Source organism: Artemia sp. Qi Xiang Cuo, unplaced genomic scaffold, assembly GCF_049724085.1.
Source record: "Artemia sp. Qi Xiang Cuo unplaced genomic scaffold, ASM4972408v1 HiC_scaffold_23, whole genome shotgun sequence".
Taxonomy (NCBI): Eukaryota; Metazoa; Arthropoda; class Branchiopoda; order Anostraca; family Artemiidae; genus Artemia; species Artemia sp. Qi Xiang Cuo.
The window spans coordinates 5,954,041-5,981,890 of record NW_028297432.1 but is presented as its reverse complement, the minus strand read 5'-3'; the positions used below and the strand labels follow the sequence as shown (position 1 = coordinate 5,981,890).

The following is a 27,850-nucleotide window of genomic DNA, read 5'->3' as shown; positions in this document are numbered from 1 at the left end:
CTAGATAGCTTACTACTCACATATATCGATTACTTTTGACTGACTCTTAATCATATTTTCAATTCTGGCTATGAAATTACAAAATTCATGAAATAAGATGTAAGAAATGGAGACAAAAAATAAATTTTTGAAAATTTACAAATGAATTAAGCTGTATTGTGATAGGAGGAATTGAAGATAGTACTGAAAAGATAAAAAAAAATAATAGTAAGGCCGCAGGTACTCATAGTGCGATAAATAAGTTTTTGAAATATGGTGGCTTCGAAATAAGAGATAATTACTAAACTATGAATCTAATTTTTGAAAAAGGGGGAGTACCTAGTGATAATATGATAATTAAACCCTTCTAAAAGCGGTATGATAGGAGTAGGTGTGGTAATTATAGAGGCATTAACTTGTTTTTTTGTAAGAAGTAAATTACTTAGCATTATGCTAATAATTAGACTAAGAGATGCTGTAGACAAAGTTTTAAGAGAAGAAAAGTGTGGATTAAGAAAGGGGAGAGGATAAATATTTTCAGATAAATAATTGAGAAGTGTCGTAATTATCAGATCCCTTTAGTTCTGTAAGATTGGTACTTTTCCGTTTGTTTTAAACCACAACATAATAGCATATGCTTATCCCTGAAGTTAGGATAATGGTAGCGTGGGCCCTAACTCAATCGAAGACTTGTTAAGATCTAGACTCAGGATAACTTACAACCTTTTTATATATACTAATTTAAAATAGATAACATTGATGAAGCTTGTTTCCAAATCTTCAATAATTTCTCCTTTTCTTGTGTCTGTTTCTCAAGATCCTCTTTTCGTAGTACACGGGTTGGTTAAGTCGTTCACCGAGAAGAGAACGGACAAATTAGCTTAATCTCACCGACCGTTGTATCGTTTAGTGGATTTCGGGCGAAGCACAATCTCTATATATGTGTAAAGCCCTCACACAAGATAAGGGTCTATGCAGGGTCGCCCTCTTTATGATACACAAATGTTGTATTATATGTCTAAAGTTATAAGATCGAATTCAAATTATGGATGTGGCAATTTTAAGATAGGTTTTTACTAATCTGAGCCTTTTATAGTTTTAATATTTTTCGACTTTTGGTTTCTGACTGCAGCTTATTTAGTCCTAAATAGTCTTCACGCTCCCTTGAATTCCAAAAGAATTAGATCCCATGGGTGGTTATGGAAGTTTGTATCAAATCGGATATTCTTCCAATTTCAGAAGAACGCTGATTCTAAGGGTCCTGTATTCTAATTAGTTTAAAGAACAACATTAATGCTTGATCCCAGAAATTTTCAGTTCCTCATTCAACTTAAGACAGTTTTACTAACGCTTAAAATAACCCTTCTGATTTAGTGCATTTCACGGACTCAGAAGGAAAAATAGGAGGAGGGGGGGGGAAGAAAAATGGCGACTAAATTTTGGATTGAGGCTCGGTTTGTCAATCTATTGTTCGGCCCAAGTTCCACTCTTTGTCTCTTTATAAATGAAAGAGAGACTATAGAGAGAAGATTAATACTTTTAGTTTAATTAAAAGGGAAATTCGTTAAAACTGATTGTCCCTGGGAGGTTAAGTGTTAAAGCATAAGACAGTGAAGTTTACTGTAAGGGCTAAACTGAAATATATTTAATGATAAAAGCCACATCTTTATTAATTTGTTTATAAACAAGACTAACGTTATATATGATGACATAACGTTACTAGACTAACTTTATATCTATAACGTTAATACTGATGTTGCTTTTAGAAGAGGCTTGGACATTCTAGAGAATAGAAGTTAGTTTTAAGATAAAATAGATAAATAAAAAGAATTTACCTGATGTCCGATACCCGTCACTCCTTACCCAGGACTGCCTTTAATTGCATATGAAAGATATATGCCTAAGCCAAATCATAGTCATATCTGTCGATAAAATCCAAATTACGCACGACTGCAGCGCCAATTATGTTCATCGTTCGTAATTTCTCGAGTTGAACATTGTTCAACTTTCAAGCTTAATGCCCGTGCCACATTATAGTCACACTTTTCGATAAAATCAAAATTACGCGCGACTACAGCGCCAATTATGTTCGCCATTCGTAATTTCTCGAATTGAACATTGTTCAACTTTCAAACATAAATTTCTTGGACCTATTAGTGTCAAGATTTAAGGCATAATTTTTAAAACTAGAAAAGATGAAGACTTAGAACATCAGTTTTTCTATCTGGGAGAGGAATCTGACAAAAGTTAAGAAGACTTAGTATTAGTAGAGAACAGTTGGACACAAATTACTGTTGGTTCAAACTCTTTTAACTATTTTCTTGCAATTTTAATTTTTTGCTTTTTAAATATAAGTGTGACGCTAAAATCAAGAAAATTATTTTGTCATTGATGATATTTGGCTTTCTTTATCGATAGACGGGACTATGATGTGGCACGGGCATAAATTTTTGACCAATTAGAGTCAAGGCTTATGGCATACTTTTTAAAACTATAAAAGATGGAAACTTAGAACATTGCTTTTTCTATCTGTGAGAGGAATCTGACAAAATTTAAGAAGACGTAGCATTAACAGAGAATATTGAGACATAAATTAGCGTATTGCTTGCAATTTTAATTGCAAGAAATGGCTGTTTTTTTTTTCGACAGATGTGACTATGATGTGGCTCCAGCATCAGTGGCTTGGCACGAAATATGATATAGGAAACTAGTGATATAGGTATGTGATATGCAGCTTGAAAATTATGAATATTTGGAAAAATTGTTGTTTTGTAGAGATTTTAACAAAGTTTAGACCCATTTGAATTCGAGGCATGAAAATAGTACTGTATTCACTTTGCTTGTAGATTATAAGTTTAAAATGAATATTCAAGATTGTTCATTTTCCAATAATGATCAAATTATTAATGAGCAGAAACTTAGCGGTGAGTATTGTGATGTTATACTAAAAATTGATGTAAACCTTATAAATGTTCGGAGTCAATTTTATTGAACTATAGTCCTGTCTTTGCTGAAATAATAAAAAGTGTTAGTATAGAAACTCAAGTATGTGAAATTTGTGCAAACAACACTGATTACGATACTACTACATTAGTGCTTAATTTTATTTACGAAGGTAAATGTGAGTGGGAATTAGACACCATTATCTCTATGCGGAAAATACCAAATTGACAAACTTTGCAAATATTATTGTTATATTTTTTATTACATTATCACAATGATATAATGCTTATTTTTACAGCTGACTATTCTTTGGCATTGTTTGAAAAACTTAAGCTTCAGGTTTTGGTTCAAAAATAGTACAATCTCTGTGTAGGCACAGGGATCGTAGTGTAGGAATAGAGAAAAATTTTGAAAATGTTGATGTAGAAGAGTTTTATCAGTAAGCTGTCAGAGTGCGATATACGTGGGAAACAACTGGCATTTTTTTTTATTTCACACCTCCCTTGCCAATATATCAGTTGAACAGTATCAGTTGTATTCAAATAGGATTCACAAGGACGATTCATACTGCATATTTCAGAAAAGTTGAGATTTTCGTTCACCTTGCTCATCATTGTTCACCTTACTCATCAAGTTTTAAAGGCGTTATCTGTTCATCTTTGTTTGTCATTTCATAAACCACTTAAGTTAGAGGTAATTCTGGTTGTTTTACATTCTGAAAAAATGAAGGGCTCTTTTGTGCTTTCAGCTGTGAATGTGCTTTCAGTTGTGGTATATATGAAACACGCTATCTGCAATACAGACTTGGATGTGATAAAAAATACAATGATGTGCATGTTACTGCTCTAAGCGATTGGGTTAAAAGTGACAGAAGTAAACAAGCAAATATGAACGTGAACTTCTCTCATCTGTTGAATGTAGGGTTTTTGTTTTACAGTGGAAACAAAGTTTGGAAGAATAAGAAGATAAGTATTTGAACCAAGATTAGAAGATTGAAAGCTATCGTAATGACAGTGGTCAAGTATGTTTCTGTGGCGAGGGGTCTCTGAAGGGCAGAATAAGAATTGTTAGGTGTTTTCCAGAGGAATTGTCTCCGGGCTGTTTTGGGTACCCGTCTAACTGACTATATTTCACACACTAATTTAAATGAAAAATGTGATAGCATCCTGCTTTCTAAGGCTATAATGACAGGAATAAATAATAATACAGCAAAAATAATAAAACAATAAATATAATATGACAAATGATAATAAAAATATAATTTTGAAAAAAAGAATATAATATATAAATAATTATGAATAATAATTCTATAATTTTTAATAAAAATGATATTTTTTATTAATTAATAATGATAATAAAAACTAATATATAAATAAATATAATATTATACATTTTACGGATCAAGGATGACAGATAGCCAAAGAGTGGTTTTTGATCTTTCATCTAGGACCTAACAAAATCATGTTGTTCTCGAATGAGGGAGGGGGTGAGGTTCTATGGAAAGATTTAAAGAAAGCACCAAATTCATGGAACGACGTAAAGAGTAAAAATTCGAATAGATTCGGGTGGAGGAGGAGTGTCCGTAGCTATGTCAGTCTTAGGGGACTTGGTGCTGAAGTAAGTTGTTAGTAGTAGTCGTAAACTGTCGTGTTGATAAACAATAGTTTATCAAATAGAGGCCTAAAGCGATAGATTTTCTTTTGGAAATAATGAAATACATGAAGGGGTAATGATTGTAACATTAAAAAAAAACTTAAGGCAATAGATTTTTTTTGTTTTTAAGCTACGTTCTGAAACAGCTGCAATCTGTTTTTACGAATAATTTCTTTTTGTAAGAAAATAGAACACATGATTGCAACCCAAGCGAAAAAAAGGATTTTCCCTGTTGCTGTAGGTGGAACTGAAGTTTCCTGTATGGAGCTTTCAGTAATTCCAATGGTACAGTTTTCGTTTCAACCCAAAGCCATTTTCGAGTAGTTTCAGGCTATTTTTCAAAAAATTCCATAAATTTGTTGTCAAAATAACAATTTACTATTGAGACTAAAGGAAATAATAGTTACAATTCCTGAATTATATATATATATATATATATATATATATATATATATATATATATATATATATATATATATATATATATATATATATATATATATATATATATATATATATCAATTTCTTTATTACTGTGCAGCTATTTAAAGCGTGTTCTTAAATTTTTGGTTACTATGGGCCGTGGTTTGTTCTTTACTAGGTTGCAGTAACTGTGTAACCATGATTTCGACTAAGCTTGTAACTTTGTTTTCTGTGTTTGGAACAGAGACAGAGAATGGTATCATAAGTGTCATAAACTAAAAGTTATCTATTTGCTGAAAAAATTAGGGCCTATCTCTTACTCTTTTTCATGCTTTCCTTTTAGCGTTTTTTTCGCTAGAAACTTCTTTTAGTGGTTGTCAATAATCTTTGATGAACTATTGAAAGTATACTACATCAGTTGAAGAACAAATCTCATTGATGAGACACAACATTCCAAAAGCTTTAAAGAGATAACAGCTTCATTACTGTGGTCTATGCCCTACTCAGGGTGGGGGGGGGGGTAAAGGGCTTTGACCCCCCCTCCGAAATGTTCGTCTGACTCTTAAAAACCAAAAAAATGGATTTAAACAAGTTTTTATAGTTTTTTTTGGTGTGAACAACCCCCCCCACCCCCGAACAAAATCCTTCAGTAAAACAGCCCCCGCAAAAAAACAAATCCTGGATACAGTCTTGATTGTGGTGCACATCGCGAGGAAAACAACTAGATAAATATTGCCCAAGACTGAGTGTTAAGTCCTGATTTGGTGCAAAATAAGTCCAGACTCAAAAAAATCTCAAGCATGACTGTCTGAAGAAGAGTCATGCAAAAACTTCAACCCCTATTATGGAGGTACAAAGTGCACCTGCGACCCCTCGAGCCTTCACTCCATGGATTCCAGTGCCAACTCTTGAGGAAGGTTGGGATGTCGCAGCTTCATTGAACCAGTCACACAGTGATTTCAAACTTGAGTGATTTGAGAACCCAAACGGGAGCCACTATCCCTTCAACCCAACCCCAACTTTGCAGGAAGGTACATATGCTATATTGCATTTTAATGTGGAATTTCATGTGAATTTCTGAATAACAAATTCACTGAAAAAAAAATCCACCAAAAAAGATAATTAAAGTCAAAAAATTTACTCAAATAAGCATTTTTAAGCTGCAAATCGACAATTTGGTAAGGTTTATTTAGCCAGAAATCAAAATAGACAACTGAAATTATAAAGTGTAAATTCCAGGCTTGTTTATTGTATTTAAGACACCTTGTTATATTTGAATCGCAATACTGCAATCAAATGTACTATATTTTGATGAGGTTGTCAGGGTTTTATTATGTTAGGACAGGTGAGTACTACAAATAATTATAATCTATTGCATTTTAAGGTATTCTTGGTAGTTGTATTAATAAAAAGACTGATTTCCTTTATTACAGAACAATAAACATTCCATGATGAGAATACAAATATATGATAATACATAAAAATCCATGATGATAACAAGGCTCCCTCTCCTGAGGTTACCCAATAAAAACATCATGCTGACTACACCATGACTGATCAAAGATCGTTTTTAAGTTATATGAAAAACCCTCTTTAATATAAAATCTAATATTTTCTTTATTTTGTAGGTAACTTTGAAAAGCGCATTAGTAGAAATGACCCTATTGATCGTGACGGGGCACCAAATATGGGCATAGAGTCCCTAGGGAGATGGTTTTTGTCAGTGAGAATGAAAAAATAGGATTTTTCTCACTTGAAAAAGCAGGATTTTTCTCACATTGATGGATGTTTCTTGGACGACGGTTATGAGTGTTGGTCAATTTATTTGATGTTTTTCTCGGATGTCAACAGTAATTTATACATGTTTTTATGGTTTTTGTCAGTGAGAATGGAAAAACAGTATTTTTCTCACATTGATGGATGTTTCTTGGATGGTTATGTGTGTTGGTCAATTTATTTGTTGTTTTTCATGGATGTCAACATCAATTTATGTCTGTTTTTATTGTTTTTGTCAGTGAGAATGAAAAAAAAGGATTTTTCTCACTTTGATGGATGTTTCTTGGATGGTTATGTCTGTTGGTCAATTTATTTGTTGTTTTTCATGGATGTCAACATCAATTTATGTCTGTTTTATGGTTTTTGTCACTGAGAATGGAAAATCAGGATTTTTCTCACTTTGATGGATGTTTCTTGGATGGTTATGAGTGTCGGGCAATTTATTTGTTGTTTTTCTTGGATGACAACATCAATTTATGTCTGTTTTATGGTTTTTATCAATTGATTACATAATATCTCCGACAAGTACAGCAATTTATGGTACATAGCCTAGACTGCAGTTTTCAACAAAATTTAGCGTTTCAGCACAATTCAAAATAATGAGTATTTTTCATGCTCTTTTATAATTAAATAATCACTTTACAGGGACTATTAATTTTGAGCCCTGAACTGGCTAGAAGGCTCAGAACAGCCAATATAAACCTAGTAACAAGATGATAAAAAATTTTCTTCTTTAAGTAACTGGCAAATGAGAAAAATTGGTAACTTGTAGCTGACTAATGATTGGAGCAGACTTAGGCTTTATTTTTCAAGATGAGGGGGGGGGGGAGTAAAGCATAGGCTCGTGGTATAAACTTAAAAGTCTAATAACCATAATAATTTATTTATTATGAAGTAACTAAGTAAGAGTCTTTTATTCAGGCTCATCACTAAACAAAATATAACCCAGTTGTGCTGATGATTTGTATCTGGTAATTATGTCAGTGATTCCAATCCTCGAAATGTAAATGGGGCAAAAATAACCAGTAAGGCATGATAAATAAAAAGTAGCAAAATAGAAATAAGAAGGTATTTTTCAAAGTCTAACTGAGGCAACTGCTCCCCCCTCACATAATTGGCACCCCAAAATTATGTGGCCTAATGCTGAATTGGAATAAACAGTGTACAATAGCAAGTACAAACAATACAATAATATATTGTATATGATTCATAATACAATAATATATATTACATAATAACAATGACAGATAGGGTAAGACAACCAGTAGTCGGCCACCTGCCTATTCTCGGACAGAATCTTTTAGACCTATACTATTTTAATCACTAATTTACAATGAGCCGTTTGTATGTCCGAGTTTGGGCAGAATTGTCACTTGTTAGTAAATTCAAAAATAGGAGGCACTGTACAAGTGAAACTATTTCAATTAGTAACCTACTTGTTCAGAAATTATTCGGAAATTTTGTGATACAAAAATTAAGTTTCTAGGTGGTATAATACAGTAATTAGAGTAGTTTAAATGTAAAAAAGTTTTCAAAGTGATTAAAGTGTCCGACTACTGGGTGTCTTACCCTAATGATCTAATAGTATTGATTTATTTAATCAGCATTTTTCATTCTGAGAAGCGATGACTCTAATTTTTTTCTTAATATAATTACCGTGTTGTTCAACTAATTTTTTTTTGGTACATTTCTAATATATGTGTAGCACGCAAGAATGCAACTTGAGAAAATCCAAGAACATATAACATTACCTAGTAATTTCCTATCTTATGCTCTATAAACAAGGGGTTTCTCACTCCATGAACTATATTCAAGCTTTGGTTTTTTGGGGTTTAGGAGGAAAAAAGGTACCTAGGTTAGTTTAGGCTATGTATTTATTATATGCTATGCTTTACCCCCACCCTCCTAATGTGTAAATATACAGCCAAAATTTGTTTCTAAACTATTATATTTTTATCCTATTTTGTTTTATTTCACTAGCATTAACCAAACTTCACTTCTCGCATGTTCCCCAGATATTAGAACAGTACCTTTTTTTCCTGCATTGCTTTAATATAACAGTGTGACATCCTTTTCACTATACATCTCATAAGGAGACATGTTAAGAAAACAATTCTTACTTTAAAATATGTATAATGATCCTAGTTCTTATATCATCCAAGGGGAGAACCTTTATCATCAAGTCTTTCCTCTAACAATCCTCAAAAGAGAAAAAGTTTCCAAATATCACCACGTTTTTAATTCAATGCTTAAGTCTTTTGAAATTGCCGCTGTAAAATGCGGCCAAATAAGTTGTTTTATAGATAGCGTTTAGCACGTGTTTAGCAGGTGTGTCAAAAAATATGTTTAAAGAAAAAGTAGTGGTATATTGAGATTATAGAAATTGTGAATTCTGTTATAAATCATGCCATTATTTACGCCACTGCTATTCGCCCTTCGAAATTTCGTGCATCTTTTGTAACCTAACCAACCCTAACCTAACCACTGCTATTAATATTTTGTATTTACGCCATTGCTATTCGCCCTTCGCCACTGCTATTCGCCCTTCGCCACTGCTATTAATAATTTGTATTTACGCTACTGCTATTCGCCCTTCGCCACTGCTATTCGCCCTTCGCCACTGCTCTTTAAAAAAAAAATAATATTAAAAAGACCGGCATGAACGCTATCTATAAAAGAAGGCAGCAATTTAAAGTGGCAATTTAAAAAGACTTAAGCATTGAATTAAAAACGTGGTGATATTTGGAAACTTTTTCTCTTTTGATGATTTTTAGAGGAAAGACTTGATGATAAAGGTTCTCCCCTTGGATAATATAAGAACTAGGATCATTATACATATGTTAAAGTAACAATTGTTTTCTTAACATGTCTCCTTATGAGGTGTACCAAGGCTAAACAAATACCCCATAATTTTTGAAGGCCTATTGGATATATGTTCTGAAAATTCAATTGAGAAGTATTACTGCTGCTAATCTGTCTGTGAGTATTTGATGGTCATATGCTGGCTCAAAGACTTTGCTGCCCGTGCATCAGACCATATAAAGGCAAAACTTGTATGATCTGTGCACATGCAAATGTAGGAAAATTGTTGGGTCAACCAATTTTGAGTGAATTTTGTGTTAGTGTAACTGTCTGAGCTTATAAACTGGGTTGCCTGTCTAACACTTTAGGCTGGTAGACCCGTTGCCACTTGTTTGCACACAAGGCCAGGCAACTTTTCAGTCAACCAATTTTCAATTAATTCTGTTTTAATGTAACTGTCTTGGCTTACAGATTGGGTTTTCTGACTGAGGACTGCATGTCCAGGTGACTTAGTGGTCATGTTAATCCTAAAACTTGGTCAAAATGACTTAGACTCTAGGCAGACATACCTACTTGGAAAGTCTACTTGAATTACAATAGAGATGACTAAGACTTTTGGGCTGACTCACAGCAGACAATGTCTATGGAACTTGCTGATGAAGAAGCATCCTAAGCCTAATTTTCCTGGCCACATAAATTCTCAGGTAGGTTGAGTAAGTTTTAGGATTGATGTGACCACCAAGTTGCCTGAACTGCAATTGGAACTATGAAAGGCCATCTGTATGACTTTGTTGTTTTCTCTATGTATCAGTGGGGTAATGTAATTTATTTTGTATGACATTTTAGTGGATCAAATATTAATTAAGAAAACCAAAAAGTATTCTGTTTAACTTTATTCATGTTTCTCAATAATAATTTGATGTTTAAAAAGTCATACAGAAGAGTTTATATCATTCTCCATGTTTAAAGGAAACACAATATTGCCTATTGTTTTGATTTTATAGTGCTTTGTATATAAGAGTAAATGAAAATATTTGTTGCTTAGAGTATAAAGTACCAATGACTTTAATAGGCCTAGTCAAACTGTGCTCACCCAAGTAATTTGTATTTCTAATATAAAAAAGCATAAAAGGTATATGCCACTATTATATAGTAACTATGAGGTAGATTTTTATCAAAATATTCAAGCAAATCACACAGCCTACTAGGTGTCTTACCTTGGCCTACATAAGGTAGGCTATCAGTGGAATTCATTAGGTCTGCAAAACTACCAATAGGGTAGCCTATATATTGATACTCTCTTTTAGAATCATTAATGTTTACCTTTACACTGCTTCATGGTTAAAAGATCCTGGAATGCCAAAAATCCTAGTAACATCAAGACTAGGCCTAGTCTAGCCAAGCTCTTTTCAAGAAGCATTCCTTAAAAATATTTTTCAAAGAAAAGAGCTTTGCTGAACTAGGTTCCAATTTCTGTTTTCAAGAACATACAAGAAAACAACACTTTATGAGGCTATATGCTGATTTATTTATTTTTGGGTTATTTTCTGCTGTTCTTCTGCTTTTTTAACAGCACACGTTCTTTATTTTTGAAATTGGCACGAACTTTCGTATTGGAATACATTATGTAAACAGGCAATCTTTCTCCTTAAAAAATAAATTATCGGTTTTTCACACTAATTTAAGGCGTATATGGTTGTGTAAGTTTGCACTTGACCAATTTAATGAATTAGTTTTCATTTTAGGTGTCTTTGGTACTTTAACAGTTTAGAGTTTTTAGCTTAGAGTCCTAGCTTAGAGTTTTTGTTGAAGTTCTAGACCTAGACTAGTTCTAGAGTTTTAGTTTATTTTTAGCTAAGAGCTTAGAGTTTTAGCTTAGAGTCATAGATTAGAGTTTTTTTGAGAGTTGTATTTTAGTTTAGTAATAGTTAATAGTTTAGAGTTTTTTTAGCTGTGAGTTTAAGAAGAAAGTTTTTGTTTGAGTTATAGTTTAGTTTAGATGTAGTTAAGAGTTTATAGTTTTAAATTAGAGTTTTAGTTTAGTTTAGATGTAGTTTAAAGTTTTTTAGCTTAGAGTCTTAGCTTAGAGTTTTTGTTAGAGTTCTAGTTTAGTTAAGAGTTTAGAGTTTTTGGCTTAGAGTCTTAGCTAAGAGTTTTTGTCACAATTCTAGTTTAGTTTTGTTTTATTTAAGAGTTTAGAGTTTTTAGCGTAGAGTCATAGCTTAGAGTTTTAGTTAGAGTTCTAGTTTAGTTTTAGTTAAGAGTTTAGAGTTTTACCATAGAGTCTTAGCTCAGAGTTTTAGTTAGAGTTGAAGTTTAGTTTATTTACAGTTAAGAATTTAGAGTTTTAGCTTAGAGTCATAGCTTAGAGTTTTACTTAAAGTTGCAGTTTAGTTAAGTTTTAGTTAAGAGTTTTGAGTTTTAGCTTAGATTCTTACCTTAGAGTTTTTGTTAGAGTTTTAGTTTAGTTTTAGTTAAGAGTTTAGAGTTTTACCTTAGAGTCTTAGCTTAGAGTTTTAGTCAGAGTTCTAGTTTAGTTTAGTCATAGTTAAGAATTTAGAGTTTTAGCTTAGAGTCATAGCTTAGAGTTTTAGTTAAAGTTATAGTTTAGTAAAGTTAAGAGTTTAGAGTTCTACCTTACAGTCATAGCTAAGAGTTTTAGTTAGAGTTCTAGTTCAGTTTAGTTTTAGTTAAGAGTTTAGAGTTTTAGCTTAGAGTCTTAGCTTATAGTTTGTGTTAGAGTTCTAGTTTAGTTTAGTTATAGTTAAGAATCTCGAGTTTTTAGCTTAGAGTCTTAGCTTAGAGTTTTAGTTAGAGTTCTAGTTCATTTTAGTTTTAGTTAAGAATTTAGAGTTTTAGCTTAGAGTCTTAGCTTATAGTTTGTGTTAGAGTTCTAGTTTAGTTATAGTTAAGAGTCTCGAGTTTTTAGCTTAGAGTCTTAGCTTAGAGTTTTTGTTAGAGTTCTAGTTTAGTTTAGTTATAGTTAAGAGTTTTGTGTTTTACCTTAGAGACTTAGATTAGAGTTTTAGTTTAGTTTAGTTTTAGTTAAGAGTTTAGAGTTTTAGCTTATAGTCTTATCTTAGAGTTTTTGTTATAGTTCTAGTTTAGTTTAGTTTTAGTTAAGAATTTAGAGTTTTTATATTAGGGTCTTAGTTTAGAGTTTTTTGTTGAAGTTCTAGTTTAGTTAAGAATTTTAGCTTAGAATTAGAGTTTTAATTAGAGTTCTGGTTTAGTTTAGTTATAGTTAAGAGTTTAGAATTTTAGCCTAGAGTCTTAGCTTAGTGTTTTTGTTAGAGTTATAGTTTAGTTTAATTTTAGTTAAGAGTTTATAGCTTTATCTTAGAGTCATAGCTTAGAGTTTTTGTTTGAGTTCTAGTTTAGTTATAGTTAAGAGTCTGGAGTTTTACCTTAGAGATTAAGCTTAGAGTTTTAGTTTAGTTTAGTTTTAATTAAGAGTTCAGAGTTTTAGCTTAGAGTCTCAGCTTAGAGTTTTTGTTATATTTATAGTTTATTTTAGTTTTATTTAAGAGTTTAGTTTTTTTAGCTTATATTCTTAGTTTATAGTTTTTGTTGAATTTATATTTTATTTTATTTTTATTTTATATTTTTATATTATAATTATAGTTTTAATTAGAGTTCTAGTTTAGTTTAGTTTTAGTTAAGAGTTTAGAGTTTTTAACTTAGTCTTAGCTTAGTTTTATTTAGAGTTCTAGTTTAGTTTAGTTTTAGTTAAGAGTTTAGACTTTTACCATAGTGTCTTGACTTAGAGTTTTAGTTAGAGTTAAAGTTTAGTTTAGTTACAGTTAAGAATTTAGAGTTTTAGCTTAGAGTCATAGCTTAGAGTTTTACTTAAAGTTATAGTTTGATTAATTTTTAGTTAAGAGTTTCAAGTTTTAGCTTAGTCTTAGCTTACAGTTTTTGTTAGAGTTCTAGTTTAGTTTAGTTTTAGTTAAGAGTTTAGAGTTTTACCTTAGAGTCTTAGCTTAGAGTTTTTGTTAGGTTTCTAGTTTTGTTTAATTTTAGTTAAGAATTTGATGTTTCACCTTTGAGTTTCATTTAGAGTTCTAGTTTAGTTTAGTTTTAGTTAAGAGTTTAATGTTTTAGCTTAGAGTCATAGCTCAGAGTTTCTGCTAGAGTTCTTTTTTAGTTTAGTTTGAGTTAAGAATTTATAATTTTATCTTAGAGTCTTATCTTAGAGTTTTTGTTATAGTTCTAGTTTATTTTAGTTTTAGTTAAGAGTTTAGAGTTTTTAGCTTAGAGTCTTAGCTTAGAGTTTTGTTGAAGTTCTAGTTTAGTTTTAGTTAATAGTTTAGAGTTTTAGCTTAGAGTCTTAGCTTAGGGTTTTTGTTAGAGTTGATGTTTAGTTTAGTAATAGTTAAGAGTTTAGAGTCTTAGCTTAGAGTTTTTGTTAGAGTTCTAGTTTAGTTTAGATATAGTTAAGTGTTTGGAGTTTTACCTTAGAGACTTAGCTTAGAGTTTTAGTTTAGTTTAGTTTTAGTTAGGAGTTTAGAGTTTTTTAGCTTAGAGTCTTAGCTTAGAGTTTTTATTAGAGTTCTAGTTTAGTTTTATATAAGAGTTTGGTGTTTTACCGTAGAGTCTTAGCTTAGAGTTTTATCTAGAGTTTTAGTTCAGTTTTAGTTAAGAGTTTATAATTTTAGATTAGAGTCTTATCTTAGAGTTTTTTGTTAGAGTTCTAGTTTAGTTTAAGTTAAGAAGTTTAGAGTTTTTAGCTTAGAGTTTTTGTTGAACTTAATTAAGAGTCTTAGCTTAGAGTTTTTGTTAGAGTTTTAGTTTAGTTTAGTTTTAGTTAAGAGTTTAGAGTTTTAGCTTTGAGTCTTAGCTTAGAGTTATAGTTAGAGTTGAAGTTTAGTTTAGTTATAGTTAAGAATTTAGAGTTTTTAGCTTAAAGTCGTATTTTAGGGTTTTTGCTAGAGTTCCGGTTTAGTTTAGTTAAGAGTTTAGAGTTTTATCATATAGTCATAGCTTAGAGTTTTTGTTGAAGTTTAAGTTTAGTTTAGTAATAGTTAAGAATTTATAGTTTTTATATTAGAGTATTAGATTAGAGTTTTACTTAGAGTTCTAGTTTAGTTTAGTTTTAGTTAAGAGTTTAGAGTTTTATCTTAGAATCTTAGCTTAGAGTTTTTGTTGAAGTTCTAGTTTAATTTAGTTAAGAGTTTAGAGTTCTACCTTAGAGTCTTAGCTTAGAGTTTTACTTTGAGTTTTACTTAGAGTTGAAGTTTAGTTTAGTTATAGTTAAGGGTTTAGAGTTTTAGCTTGGAGTCTTAGCTTAGAGTTTTAGTTAGAGTTCTAGCTTAGTTTAGTTTTAGTTAAGAGTTTAGAGTTTTACCTTAAAGTCTTAACTTAAAGTTTTAGTTAGAGTTCTAGCTTAGTTTAGTTTTAGTTAAGATTTTTTCGTTTTGCCTAAAACTATTAGATTGGAGTTTTAGTTAGGCTTGAAGTTTCGTGTATTTTAGCTTTAATTAAGAGTTTTTAGTTTTAGCTTAGAGTCTTAGCTTAGAGTTTTAGTTAGAGTTATTGTTTAGTTTAGTTTTAGTTGAGAGTTATAGCTTAGAGGTTTAGCCTTGAATCTTAGCTTAGAGATTTAGTTAGAGTTGAAGTTTAGTCTAAACTAGCATAACCACAAAATTCCACAATATTGCATAGAAATACCAAAACCATAGGTTAGATTAGGTTAGGTTAGAGGTTAGGTTTCTCCACGTTTAAGTTAGGTTAGATTAGGTAAGCTTATCCTGAGCGCTCATGATAAGCTAACCTAATCTAACTGGTACAAAGTAGACATAAGGGGATTTTCCGGCGAGTATGGTTAGGTTAGGCTAGATCAGGTTAGGTTAGCCTACGTACGCGCGCGTACGTAGGCTAACCTAACCTAACTTGATCTAGCCTACCATAACTATACTCGCCGGAAAATCCCCCCATGTCGACTTTGTACCAGTTAGATTAGGTTAGCTTATCATGAGCGCTCATGATAAGCTAACCTAACCTAACCTCTAACTTAAACGTGGAGAAACCTAAGCTCTAACCTAACCTAACCTATGGTTTTGGTATTTCTATGCAATATTGTGGAATTTTGTGGTTATGCTAGTTTAGACTAAACTTCAACTCTAACTAAATCTCTAAGATAAGATTCTAGACTAAACCTCTAAGCTATAACTCTTAACTAAAACTAAACTAAACAATAACTCTAACTAAAACTCTAAGCTAAGACTCTAAGCTAAAACTATAAACTATTAACTATAACTAAACGAAACTTCAACCCTAACTAAAACTCTAATCTAAGACTTTCAGGAAAACTATTAAATAAAAATACACTACACTATAGATATAACCAAAACTATAATCTAAAACTTTTAGTTAAAACTCAAAACTCTTAACTAAAACTAAACTCACCTAGAAATCTAACAAAAATTCTAATCTAATAATCAAAGCTGCAACTCTAAACCATCAACTAAAACTAAAATAAGCTTCAACTCTAACTAAAACTCTAAGCTAAAACTCTAAAGTAGAACTCTAAACTCTTAACTAAACTAAACTAGAACTTCAACAAAAACTCTAAGCTAAGACTCTAAGACAAAACTCTAAACTCTTAACTAAACTAAACTAGAACTCTAAGTAAAACTCTAAGCTAAGACTGTAAGCTAAAAACTAAATTATTAACTATGACTAAACTAAACTTCAACTTCAACAAAAACTATAACTTAAGATTAAATTATAAAACTCGTAACTAAACTAAACTAGAACTATGGCAAAAACTCTAAGCTATGACTCTAAGCTATAAAACTAATTTCTTGACTATAACTAAACTAAACTTAAATTTTAACAAAAGCTCGAAGCTAATACTCTAAGCTAAAACTCTAAACTCTTAAATAAAAATAAACTAAACAAAAACTCAAACAAACACTAAAGGATAATACTCAAGGCTAAAACTATAAGATCTCACCTGGAGAAAAGCAAAAATAGAACTATATAAAAATCTAAGCTGTACCTCCCATGCAAATCACAAAACTTTTAAAAAAAACTAAACTAAACTAGGCAGCAATCAAAAACTCTATGCTCAGACTCTAAGCTAAAATACTCTAAACTCTTAACTAAACTAAACTATAAGTCTAAGCTAAGTCTCTAAGGTAAAACTCCAAACGCTTAACTATATCTAAACTAAACTAGAACTCTAACAAAAACTCTAAGCTTAAACTCTAAACTCTTAACTATTACTAAACTTAACTTCAACTCTAGCAAAAACTCTAAGATAAAACTCGAAGCCAAAACTCTAAACTATTAACTAAAACTAAGCTAAACTAGAGCTTCAACAAAAATCTAAGCTAAGACTCTAAGCTAAAAAATCTAAACTACTAAACTAAAACTAATATAAACTATAACTCTAACAAAAACTCTAAGCTAAGATTCTGTGCTTAAACTATAAACTCTTAACTAAAACTAAACTATACGAAAATTCTAACCAAAACTTTAAGCTAGAACTCTAAGGTAAAACATTAAACTCTTAAATGAAAGTAAACTAAACTAGGACTAACTGAAACTCAAAGGTAAAACATCCATCTCTTAACTAAAATTAAACTAAACTAGAACTCTAACAAAAACTCTAATCTAAGACTCTAAGTTAAAACTATAAACTCTTAACAAAAACTAAACTAAACTAGAACTCTAACAAAAACTCTAAGCTAAGACTCAGCTAAAACTTGAAAACTCTTAACTAAAACTTAACCAAACTATAACTTTAAGTAAAACTCTAAGCTATGACTCTAAGGTAAAACTCTAAATTCTTAACTGTAACTAAACTAAACTTTAACTCTAACTAAAACTCTAAGTCAAGACACTGTGGTAAAACTCTAAACTCTTAACTAAAACTAAACTAAACTAGAACTCTAAATAAAATAAATAAACTCTAAGTTAAAAACTCTAAACTCTTAACTAAAACTAAACTAAACTAGAACTCTAATTAAAACTCTAAGTCTAAGCTAAAACTCTAAACTAAAACTAAACTAAACTAGAACTTCAACAAAAACTCTAAACTAAGACTATAACCTAAAAACACTAAACTCTTAACTAAAACTAAATTAAACTAGAACTCTAACAAAAACTCAGCTGAGACTCTAAGCTAAAACTCTAAACTCTTAAAGTAAAACTAAACTAAACTAAAATTCTAAGCTTAGTCTCTAAGGTAAAACTCCAAACTCTTAACTATAACTAAACTAAACTAGAAATCTAACAAAAACTCTAAGCTAAGACTCTAAGCTAAAACTATAAACTCTTAACTAAAACTAAACTAAACTAGAACTCTAACAAAAACTCTAAGCTAACACTCTAAGCCAAAATTCTAAACTCTTAACCAAAAGTAAACTAAAGTAGAACTATAATTAAAACTCCAAGTGTAAGCTAAAACTCTTAAATAAACTAAAAATTCAACAAAAAACTCTAAACTGATACTATAAGCTAAAAACTCTAAATTCTTAACTAAAAATAAACTAAACTAGAACTCTAACAAAAACACTAAGATAAGACTCTAAGTTAAGACTCTAAACTCTTAACTAAAATTAAACTAAAGTAAAAGTCAAAGCTAAGTCTCTAAGGTAAAGCACCAAACTTTTAACTATAACTAAACTAAACTAGAACTCTAACAAAAACTCTAAGCTAAGACTAAGCTAAAAACTCGAGACTCTTAACTATAACTAAACTAAACTAGAACTCTAACACAAACTATAAGCTAAGACTCTAAGCTAAAACTCTAAACTCTTAACTAAAACTAAACTGAACTAGAACTCTAACTAAAATTCTAAGCTAAGAGTCTAAGCTAAAAACTCGAGACTCTTAACTATAACTAAACTAGAACTCTAACAAAAAATTTAAGCTAAGACTCTAAACTAAAACTCTAAACTCTTAACTAAAACTAAACTGAACCAGAACTCTAACAAAAACTTTAAGCTATGACTCTAAGGTAAAACTCTAAATTCATAACTATAACTTTACTAAACTACAACTTTAACTAAAACTCTAAGCTATGACTCTAAGATAAAACTCTAAATTCTTAACTATAACTAAACTAGAAATCTAACTAAAACTCTAAGCTAAGATTCTAAGGTAAAACTCTAAACTCTTTACTATAACTAAAATAGAACTCTAACAAAAACTCTAAGGTAAGACTCTAAGCTAAAACTCAAAACTGTTAACTAAAACTTAACTAAACTACAACTTTAAGTAAAAATCTAAGCTATGACTCTAAGCTAAAACTCTAAATTCTTAACTGTAAATAAAATAAACTTTAACGACAACTAGCACTCCGGGCTAAGATTCTAAGGTAAAACTCTAAACTCTTACCTAAAACTAAATTAAAACTATAAATAAAACTCTAAGCTAAGAATCTAATCTAAAAACTTGAAACTCTGAACTAAAACAAAACTAAACTAGAACTCTGACAAAACCTCTAATCTAAGACTCTAAGCTAAAAACTCTAAACTCTTAACTAAACTAGAACTCTAACAAAAACTCTAAGCTAAGACTCTAAGCTAAAAAACTCTAAACTCTTAACTAAAACTAAACTAAACTAAAACTCTAAGCTATGACTCTAAGGTAAAACACTAAACTCTTAACTAAAACTAAACTAAACTAGAACTCTAACTAAAACTTTAAGCTAAGACTCTAAGCTAAAAATTCTAAACTCTTAACAAAAACAAAACTAAACTAGAATTGTAACAAAAACTCTAATCTAAGAGTCTAAGCTAAAAAAAACTCTAAACTCTTAACTAAATCTAAACTAAACTAAAACTCTAATCTAAGTCTCTAAGTTAAAACTACAAACTATTAACTATAACTTAACTATACTAGAACTCTAACAAAAAAAACTCTAAGCTAAAACTCTAAACTCTTAACTATTACTAAACTAAACATCAAATCTAACTAAAACTCTAAGCTAAGACTCTAAGCTAAAACTCTAAACTATTAAATAAAACTAAACTAGAACTTCAACAAAAACTCTAAGCTAGGACTCTAAGCTAAAAAATCTAAACTCTTAAAGTACCAAGGACACCTAAAATGAAAACTAATTCATTAAATTGGTCAAGTGCAAACTTACACAGCCATATACGTCTTAAATTAGTGTGAAAAACCGATAATTCACTTTTTAAGGAGGAAGATCGCCTGTTTACATAATGTATTCCAATACAAAAGTTCGTGGCCAATTTCAAAAATAAAGAACGTGTGCTGTTAAACAGCAGAAAATGACCAAAAAATAAATAAATGAGCATATAGCCTTAGAAAGTGTTGTTTTCATGTATGTTCTGGTAAAACAGAAATCGGAACCTAGTTCAGCAAAGCTTTGTTCTTTGAAAAATACTTTTAAGGAATGCCTCTTGAAAAGAGATTGGCTAGACTAGGCCTAGTCTTGATGTTACTAGGATTTTTGGCATTCCAGGATCTTTTAACCATGAAGCAGTGTAAAGGTAAACATTAATGATTCTAAAGGGAAGTATCAATATGTAGGCTACCCTATTGGTAGTTTTGCAGACCTAATGACTTCCACTGATAGCCTACCTTATGTAGGCCAAGGTAAGACACCTAGTAGGCTGTGTGATTTGCTTGAATATTTTGATATAAATCTACCTCATAGTTACTATATAATAGTAGCATATACCATTTATGCTTTTTTTATATTAGAAATACAAATTACTTGGGTGAGCACAGTTTGACTAGGCCTATTAAAGTCATTGGTTCTTTATGCTCTAAGCAACAAATATTTTCATTTACTCTTATATGGTAGACGCTATAAAATCAAAACAATAGGCATTATTGTGTTTCCTTTAAACATGGAGAATGATATGAAGTCTTCTGTATGATTTTTTAAACGTAACATGATTATAGAGAAACATGAATAAAGTTATACAGAATACTTTTTGGTTTTCTTATTTAATATATGATCCACTAAAATGTCATACAAAAGAAATTACATTACCCCACTGATACATGCAGAAAACAACAAAGTCATACAGATGGCTTTTCATAGTTCCAATTGTAGTTCAGGCAACTTGGTGGTCACATCAATCCTAAAACTTAGTCAACCTACCTGAGAATTTATGTGGCCTGGAAAATTAGGCTTAGGATGTTTCTTCATCAGCAAGTTCCATAGACATTGTCTGTTGTGAGTCAGCCCAAAAATCTTAGTCATCTCTATTGTAATTCAAGTAGACTTTCCGAGTAGGCCTGTCTGCCTAGAGTCTAAGGCATTTTGACCAAGTTTTAGGATTAACATGACCACTAAGTCACCTGGACTTGCAGTCCTCAGTCAGAAAACCCAATCTGTAAGCCAAGACAGTTACATTTAAACAGAATTAATTGAAAATTGGTTGAGTGAAAAGTTGCCTGGCCTTGTGTGCAAACAAGTGGCATAGGGTCTACCAGCCTAAAGTCTTAGACAGGCAACCCAGTTTATAAGCCCAGACAGTTACACTAACACAAAATTCATTCAAAATTGGTTGACCCAACACGTTGCCTGGATTTGCAGGTGAACAAGTGACATACGGTCTGACTGCCTATAGTCTCAGGCAAGGGCAGCTGAGTTTTAGGACTAACATATGAACATCAAATTGCCTGGACTCACAGGCAAACCAGCAACAATAATAATACTCAATTGAATTTTCAGAACATATATCCAATAGGCCTTCAAAAATTATGGGTATTTATTAGTGAAAAGGATGTCACACTGTTATATTAAAGCTACTACTACTACTACTACTAACAACTCATCGCAGCACCAAGCCGCCTGAGGCCAACACAGCTACGCACGCTCCTCCTCCACCCCAATCTATTCAAAGCCTCCCTTTTTACACCCACACACGAAGTTCCCATTTCCTTTAATTCTTTCTTTATGACGTCCTCCCACCGCAGACAGGGACGACATGCTTTCCGTTTAGCCCTAGATGGTTGGCCGAAAAGAACAATCTTCGGCAATCTGTCATCCTTCATCCGCACAACGTGTCCTAGCCACCTCAACCTTTCTTTCATTATAGACCTAGAAAGCGGTATTGAACCACATATTTTGTGTAGCCCATTTTTTGAAATACGGTCCGTCAGTCGGGTACCAAGAACAATCCTTAAGTAATTCCTCTGGAAAACATCTATCAAGTCTTCATTCGATTTTCGGAGTGTCCCTGCTCCAGAATCATATTTGACCACTATCACCCTGTAGCTTCTAAGATTTTAATTTTGGTTTTCAGACTTATCTTCCTATTCTTCCAGACTTTTTTTAACTGTGAAAAAACACCCTAAGCCTGGGCTATTCTATTTTTAACATCTTCACTGCTCCCACCATCTTTACTAATAATACTACCAAGGTAAGTGAAGTTGTCCTCCTGATCAATCTTTTCATTACCCATCGTCACCTTTTTATCTTCACTTATTCTTAGCCTTAGTGACTTAGTCTTCCTAACATTAATTTTCAAACCAATACTAGCACTCTGAACTCGCAAAACCTCTAAAACTTCATTTATTTTGCTCACACTTTCATCTAGGATGCTTAAATCATCAGCATAATCCAAGTCCAGGAGATTTTCCTACCCATTTGATTTCGTGGTCTCCCTTTGCCTTTCCTGTGCTCCTTAAGACAAAGTCCATCAAAATACTCCATACGAAAGGTGGCAGAGCACAGCCTAACTAAAGTTCGAATTTAATACGAAACTAGCTGCCACTGTTTTTTCCTATTTTAACTGCAGCAACGTTATTCTCGCACACAACACTGATTAGGCTACTTTAATGTATTTGTCTGGTATACAACATAGGAATAAAATCTTTGCAAAACCTCTTCTATCAACAGAATCTAACGCTTGCTCATAATGTATAAAACTGAGGACCAAAGGTGTTTGAAAACTTAGGCACTTCTCAATTATTAACCTAAGAGTGAAAATTTGGTCAACACATCCTCTACCTTTTCTAAAACCGCACTGCTCTTCTCTTAAAACTTTGTCTACGGCATCTCTCAGTCTAAAAAGTATCATATTACTAAGCATTTTACTACCTACAGAGACCAGACTAATGCCTCGATAATTACCACACTCACTTTTATCACCTTTATTATAAAGTGGCTTAATTAAGGTTTTCCTAAAATCGTTAGGTACTTCCCCTTTTTCAAATCATATTCATAATCTTCAATAACTTATTTCTAACCTCAGAGCCACCATATTTAAGAAACTCATTTACCACCCTATCAGCACCTGGAGCCTTATTATTCTTTAATCCTTTTAGTACTGTTGCTAATTCCTCCTCACAAAACAAATCTTCCTTCACATCCAAGGTATCACAAACTTTTTCATTTTCCTCTTTATTTTTTCCTGCAACTCTATCTCGGTTAAGCAACTTCTCAAAATGTTCGGCCCATCTCGCTTTAGCTTTTTCCTTATCGCTAATTGCCACCCCATTCCTATCTTTAACTGGGACAAGTCCAGATTGACTACTACCGCTCAATTTGTTAACGTGCCAGTACAATATTTTACTATTATGCCGTCTAGCTGCATCTTCCAAATCCTCGGCAATTTTATCCATGGCCTCCACTTCACACCTCCTTAGTTCATATTTCAATGTTTTCTCCACTATCTTTACATTTCTTTTGTTTTCATGCGATCTATCACTCAGATGATTCTTGTACAAGTCCTTTCTCCTTTCTATTAAACATAAAGCTTTTTCACTAATATTCTTAGCTGCAGTTCTAGCTTTCTTCCCTAATACACCTTCAGCAATTTCACAAGTTATTTTTCTAAAATTATTCTAACCATCTTCCACATTATCAAATTTTAAACTCTCAAGTTTAGTATTCAACTGTTCCTGGAAAGTTTCTCTCAAATTCTCATCCTGGAGTCTACTAACATCATGACTTCCCGGGAGGTAATTACCCTTCTGATATTTCAGCTTTAAATTAACCCTTGACACTACCAGATGGTGATCTTTACATTTAACATCAATAACAGCACTCTTATATACCCTAGTATTATAACATAATCAACAAGGTTTGCTGTCTTACCATCACGTGAGTACCATGTTAGCTTATGAACCATTTTATGACCAAACACCGTATTGGTTATAACTAGATTGTTATACCTACAAAATTGCAAAAGTCTGTATCCATTACTGTTTTCTTTTCCTACACCAAATTTACCTAAGCTGGGATACCATCTATCCTTATTTCTACCAACCTGGGCGTTAAAATCTCCCAGTAATAACATCATATTTCTACCTGGGACCTTGTCTATTTGCTCCTGTAACTGTAAGTAAAATTCATCTGAGTCACTAGTATCTCCGTCAGTCGGTTCTAGAGGGGCATATACTACTATAACTGATACCCTGAACTTTTTATTCATAAAAGGGGCAATTAGTAAGACATTATTAACACCTTTCTAGCACGTATAAGATTTAACAGTTTTCTTATTCATCATCAACGCTACTCATTGTCTATGTATACTATCATTTCTACCTTAGTAAATAAATTCTATATGACCTAATTTCATGCTTACTGTACCTGGGATATGATTCCGAAACTCCTAACAAGACCAGTTCGAATCGTCTGAATTCGTCAGTCAAAATGTGGATACAATAGTCATTTTTTAATGTCGTAACATTCCAAGTTCCAATTTTCATGTTCTTTAAATCATTGAAATTTTTTTCGCCTCAGGAAAAGCAATAATCCCGGATACCAGTGCAGGACGGGGATCACATATCTTCTGAAGGCTACACCGAAGTACTTAAGCCGGCTTAGAATCAGACAGCAAGAAGTCCCTGGGACATCCATCAATGGAGGTTGTGTGCATTTCTAGGCCCATCTTTGTCAAAACATGGTTTTCATTACTTGGTGATGCTCCTCTATCAACAAGAGTCGAAATCCTGCACAGACAATCTCAAAGCCTATTACCTCCGACTCATTATATAGTCATGCCTACAAATATTATGCTACTACGAGGAGGCAACCCGTAACAGATAAATTAGCTAGGAAGAGGTTTTTCAGCCCAAAGACGCCCATCAAAACATACCAATCCCAGAAGAATTGTCCATTTGTCGGAATCCCGTGCGAATCCTGTGTCGTTTACTAGGCTATAATTTCCTCGAGGGGCGCCACTCCTCAAGTGGGAATAGAGTTGACCGCAAGGTCCCCAGTCTCGCAGGTACCCCGAAAGGGTCGAGGCAGCCCTTTGCAGAGGCCATTGTTCATAGAGCTTGATCTTCCGCCCTACCACAGTTGCCTCCCATAGAGGATCTTCCCGCAATGGGGTTTTGCATCACCATGCACTTTAACCCATTACTGGGAGAAGGTTTGCAACTAATGGAACTTGTGGACAAACCAGTGGGCCTTTTTGAGTGTACATTTGAAGGGCCTTCTTCCTCCTCCGCCTTTATTTATGACCCCGGGCAAGGGTGCCCAATATTCTATTATGGACACCAAGGGACAAGGTCCCCCCTTGGTCCGTGCCTCCTATGGAGGTATTCCCCATATCTGTAGAGCGTTCCCCTATCGCCACCTGGGGACACGCTGAATGGCCTGGGGGATGCCAGATAAACGGATCACTTTTTTTTGCAAAGGCCATAACTCAGTAACATATTTAACCTACTACTTATAAATATACATAACTCACTGACTAGGCCTATATAAGTTATATACAGAAATATATAACTCAGTGACATACTTAACCTACTACTTATAAATATGTGTAACTCACTGACTAGGCCTATATAAGTTATATACAGAAATATATAACTGAGTGACATATTTAGCCTACTACTTATAAATATGTTTAACTCACTGACTAGGCATACAAGTTATATACAGAAATATATAACTCAGTGACATATTTAGCCTACTACTTAAAATATGTGTAACTCACTGACTAGGTCTATATAAGTTATATACAGAAATATATGACTCAGTGACATATTTAGCCTACTACTTATAAATATGTGTAACTCACTGACTAGGCCTATCTAAGTTATATACAGAAATATACAACTGAGTGACATATTTAACCTACTACTTATAAAACGGAAAAATGCTATCGCTCTGTCAAATTATTTTAGTGGAACGATAAGAAAATGTAGGAGACTACTATCCATGTAACATAGTGTCAATTCTTCATATTCTTATTTATGTTAAGTAAGTTTATATTTGATAGAAAGTGTAGATTACACTGAAAGTGTGGATAAGTGAACAATGTATTTTTCTTAGGCAATTGCTCCCCGCGCAATCTTTCTTAAGAAAGTAGTTCATTTAAGACTTCATACATTTATTCACAATACAGCATAGCTGCACAGTGGCTATAAAGAGGAGAGTCAGAAGATCTTTCTCGGGGGGAGGGGGATTTGGTCTGAAGCATCAAAAAACACATTTTAGGAATAAATCTATTCAGCCTTTAGGAGAGGTCTGTTTGATCTAGATAGGGTTAGGATGTTAACTGCATAGCCCTTCTTCCTTTGAAACTTTAAACTGAATTAAAGCTTATAAGACGGGTCTTTTTGAAGAAATGTTTTAAGCGTCAAATTGAAGATCCTATTTACTGAAAGCTTATACACATTTAAACATTTGCCTCCCAATTACTCGAACCATCCGCCCCGGCCCCCCCCCGCCCACAACCAGCCACGTCCCGATGCAACCACACGCAACCCACCGCAAAACACCCGACAACTCCAACTCAAAATCAACGGTCAAAATCAACCGATTTTGAATTGAAGTTATCAAGCATGTTGCAGTAGGTTGCACACGGCCGCACCAAGACATGGCCAATCGCAGACAGAGAAAAGCCAAGACAGACAGCCCAAGCAATTGAGAGGCAAACGTCCAAATGGCTGGGGCTGCACGGGTAAATGGCGGGAGTAAGCATGACTCTTTTATTGGACACATACTTGTCAGGTTAAGTGTAAGGAACATAATCGGTTCGTTATTGACAATTTTCATTTCAAAAGATCATATTCAAAATATCCAAATTGAAAATTTTGCCGTTTACGGTCTAGCTGATTACCACAAATTTTAACCATAATGTATACACAAACGAGTGTATACATTATCTAGGAAGAGTAGCAGAGTTTAGGAGCTGTAATAGAGAGAATATACTGGTATTACTTTCATTAGAATCAAGTTAAATTTTAGCATAAAAAGGTTTACAATAAAATTCAAAATTTAGGGGTGGCAGTCCCTCTTATATTTAAGGTAACTAGTGTTTTTTTCTTTAATAAAATATACGTCCTAGCATAAAAATGTCGAAACTAAATAAGAAAAATTTAGCAAAAGTCAGGAAACAGGAAATCTACAAAAAAAAAACTTATAGCACCAAACTATCATGTTACATAGAAAGATGCGATAATTTAAGTCAGGAGCCCCCCTCCCCCTAATCTAGAAAAAAATGTTTTGAAAGGATTGTTACAATAATAGATATTGCTGATTGAAAATCTCTTGACGTTCCTTGTGTATAGAGGATTATATGGTAAGGTTTTCAAACGGACCACCCACACTGCATTCACGTCTTTGGGGTCTTCCAATTCTTTTGGGAAAGCATATAATTCTTGCATCTTCTTTAAAAAAAGAAATTCTTACAAAACTAAACCAAGCGTTTTATTATCATTCGCAACTGGATTCAAGCTGTGACTTTTCAAAGTCTAACAAAATTACCTAATCAGGATGCAGCAGGAACGATCGTCTCTATATTCACCCCCTCCCCCTAATTCACCCTTAATTTCCAAGATCTTAACAATATTCATCGATTTTAACAGCTTTAAAGATTCTCCCTCTCCCTCCCCTGTCTCTGAAAGAGACAGAGAATGAGAGAGAAAGACTGAGAGAGAAAGAGAGGGAAAGAGAAAGATAGGGACATACACATTACATACATATATACACACTTATATACATATATATATATCCCCCCCCATCCAAAAAAAAACTTAAAAAATAGGGACAAAAAACATACTTTTTTGCTACAACCTCCTTGGATAAAATACTTTGATCCCCTTCCCCAAGGGCTAAGCTTTTTTGTATCAATGATACAAGCTATCTACAAGTGCAAATAAACTACAAAATATGGCAGAGTAGCAACTCTGCCATAAATAAAATTTTGGATCAGAAAATGTTTATCTCTAAGATTCCGTGTTTTTTTAGGAAGTTTTACTGCAATTTATCTGGATCTTGAGATTTTAATTGTATATATTATTGAGGAATTTGTAGACTGGAATGACTTTGCTTGGATCCTTTAAGTTTTATTAGTATATCTTTATTAGTTTTTATGCT

At 32.5% G+C, this 27,850-nt stretch overlaps 1 protein-coding gene across 1 annotated transcript in view; it reads left to right on the top strand.

Moving 5' to 3' along the window:
- Window positions 1-27,850, top strand: part of LOC148938992 (facilitated trehalose transporter Tret1-like) — a 124,741-nt gene that overhangs the window by 12,653 nt on the left and 84,238 nt on the right. The window lies entirely within an intron of this gene.